The sequence below is a fragment of the Haematobia irritans genome, chromosome 1 (genome assembly GCF_050003625.1).
Source record: "Haematobia irritans isolate KBUSLIRL chromosome 1, ASM5000362v1, whole genome shotgun sequence".
Classification (NCBI taxonomy): domain Eukaryota; kingdom Metazoa; phylum Arthropoda; class Insecta; order Diptera; family Muscidae; genus Haematobia; species Haematobia irritans.
In genome coordinates, this window is record NC_134397.1 from 35,838,411 (window position 1) to 35,841,701 (window position 3,291).

General features: G+C 25.1%; 1 non-coding gene across 1 annotated transcript; it reads left to right on the forward strand.

Moving 5' to 3' along the window:
* Positions 1–634: 634 nt before the first annotated feature.
* Positions 635–706, forward strand: TRNAP-UGG (transfer RNA proline (anticodon UGG)). Its single transcript has one exon. It is a non-coding gene; the product is annotated as a tRNA-Pro (tRNA).
* Positions 707–3,291: the final 2,585 nt, after the last annotated feature.

The window sequence follows — 3,291 nt, forward strand, 5'->3', positions numbered from 1 at the left end:
AAAATTTTATTTCTATAGAAAATTTTCTCAAAAATTTATTTCTATAGAAAATTTTCTCAAAAATTTATTTCTATAGAAAATCTTCTTAAAAAATTATTTCTGTAAAAAATTTTCTCAAAAATGTATTTCTAAAGTTGGAGAGAAATTTTTTGTAAAATCTACCAAGAAAGTATTGCTATAGAGCTTCATTTAATTATTCCTATTTGGGTTGTCTAGTTTGTATCTATTTTGTTCGTTATTTTTTTTTCGTTTGTATCTTGGTTCGTTATTTTTTTGTAAAATCTACCAAGAAAGTATTGCTATAGAGCTTCATTTAATTATTCCTATTTGGGTTGTCTAGTTTGCATCTATTTTGTAATAAATTATTGAACTTGGTTCGTTATCTGTACGATTCATTTTAATTTGGATAATTACCATGTCGTAGATATTTCTTTACATCTGTTACCCCCAGCAGCACTAATTCTAAGTCAAGACATGTCTTTGTCTGACAAACTATAATGCACCTAATATTTGTATAACAAAAAAAAAAAAGTTAGAAAAAACAGTTGGTACATAGATAAAAGATATATGAAGAGTCGATACAAAATTGTTACCGACAAAAAAAAAACTTAAGAGCGAAGCATCCCATATAAGCGGCTCAATGGTCTAGGGGTATGATTCTCGCTTTGGGTGCGAGAGGTCCCGGGTTCAAATCCCGGTTGAGCCCGATAACATTTTTGTAATGTTGAAATTGGTTGTTAATTATTTATAATTAAAAACTATAAATGAAAACAATGCATCTGCTATGTATCAGCACTCTCTCGAAATATCTATCGTATAGAACCATCTAGAAAACTTCCCAAAAATGGTCCATACTATAACTTCTAAGCTATCATTAGATTTATCTTCTTGAGCATCCAAGTGTAGGCACTCCTAAAAAGTCAAATCTCGAGAGTCGGATAGAAAAAAAGTAAACTGTTTTATGGCAAGAATGAACTACCCCGTACGAAATTTTCTTTTGCCTTAGTTTATATTGAACTTATGTGTACCGTAATTTAACTTTATATCCACGTTTAGTTCATAAAATGTTTGACATATACTTTTCAACTATTTTTAGTTTGTACCAACAAGAGAAGGTTACTACTTCTACAAAAATTTTTACAGATATTCATAGAAAATTTAGTCAAAATTTTAATTTCATAGAAAAATTTGCTAAAATTTTCATTTCTACAAATATGTTTATCAACATTTTATTCCTATAGAAAATTTTGTAAAAATTGTATTTCTGTAGAAAATTCGGTAAAAATTTTATTTCTGTAGAAAATTTTGTCCACATTTTATTTCTGTAGAAAATTTTGTCAAAATTTCATTTCTATAGAAAATTTGGTCAACATTTTATTTCTATAGAAAATTTTGTTTCTATAGAAAATTTTTTATTTCTATAGAATATATTATCAAAATTTTATTTCTATAGAAAATTTTTGTCATAATTTTATTTATATGGAAAATTTGGTCAAAATTTTATTTCTATAAAATATTTCGTCAAAATTTTATTTTTATAGAAAATTTTGACAAAATTTTATTTCTATAGAAAATTTTGTTAAAATTTTATTTTGTCAAAAATTTGTATCTATAGAAACTTTTGACAAAATTTTATTTCTTTACAAATTTTTGACAATATTGTTTTCTATGGAAAATTTTGTCGAAATTTTATTTCTATAGAACATTTTGTCAATATTTTATTTCTATAGGAAATTTTCTCAAAATTTTATTTCTTTACAAAATTTTGTTAAAATTTTATTTCTTAACAAAATTTTGTTAAAATTTTATTTTAACAAAATTTTAATTTTGTGTAAATTTTATTTCTATAGAAAAGTTGGCCAACATTTCATTTCTATAGAATATTTGTCAAAATTTTATTTCTATAGAAAAATTTGTCAACATTGGAAAATTTTGTCGAAATTATATTTCTATAGAACATTTTGTCAACATATTATTTCTGTAGAAAATTTTCTTAAAATGTTATTTATGTAGAATATATCGTCAAAATTTTATTTCTGTAGAAAATTATGTCAAAATTTAATTTCTATAGAAAATTTTATCAAAATTTTATTTCTATAGAAAATTTTGTCAACATTTTATTTCTATAGAAAATTTTATCAAATTTTATTTCTATAGAAAAATTTTTATTAAAATTGTATTTCTATGGAATATTTAATCAAAATTTATTTCTACAGAAAATTTTATCTATAGAAAATTTTGTCAAAATTTTATTTCTATAGAAAATGTTGTCGAAATTTTATTTCCATAGAACATTTTGCCAACATGTTATTTCTATAGAAAATTTTCTCAAAATTTTATTTATATAGAAAATTTTATCAAAATTTTATTTCTATAGAAAATTTTGTCAAAATTTTATTTCTATAGAAAATTTTATCAAATTTTATTTCTTTAGAAAATTCTATCAAAATTGTATTTCTATGGAAAATTTAATCAAAATTTATTTCTATAGAAAATTTTGTCAAAATTTATTTCTATAGAAAATTTTGTCAAAATTTATTTCTATAGAAAATTTTGTCAAAATGTGATAATGGTGATATAAATGAAATGGATTAAAATTAATTGAATCAAAAAAATATTTTTTATTCTTTCTCTTGACAATTGAGGCCACGGTAGTCGATATTTATTATACCCTGCGCCACTGTGGAACAGGGTATTATAAGTTAGTGCATATGTTTGCAACACCCAGAAGGAGACGAGATAGACACATAGTGTCTTTGGCAAAAATGCTCAGGGTGAGCTCCTGAGTCGATATAGCCATGTGCGTCTGTCCGTGAACACATTTTGTAATCAATGTCTGGTCGCAGTTTTAGTCCAATCAACTTCAAATTTGGCACAATTATGTGTTTTGGCTCAGAATAGAAACCTATTGATTTTGGAAGAAATCGGTTAAGATTTAGATATAGCTCCCATATATATATATTTCGCCCGATATGGACTTATATGGCCCCAGAAGCCAGAGTTTACCCCAATTTGGTTGAAATTTTGCACTAGGAGTACAATTAGTAGTATAGTTAAGTGTGCCAAATTTTATTGAAATCGGTTCAGATTTAGATATAGCTCCCATATATATCGTTCGCCCGATTTAGACTCATATGACCACAGTGGTCAATCTTTTACTCCGATTTAATTGAAATTTTGCACAGGGAGTAGAATTAGCAATGTAGCTATGCGTTCCAAATTTGGTTGAAATCGGTTCAGATTTAGATATAGCTTCCATATATAGCTTTCGCCCGATTTACACTCATATTA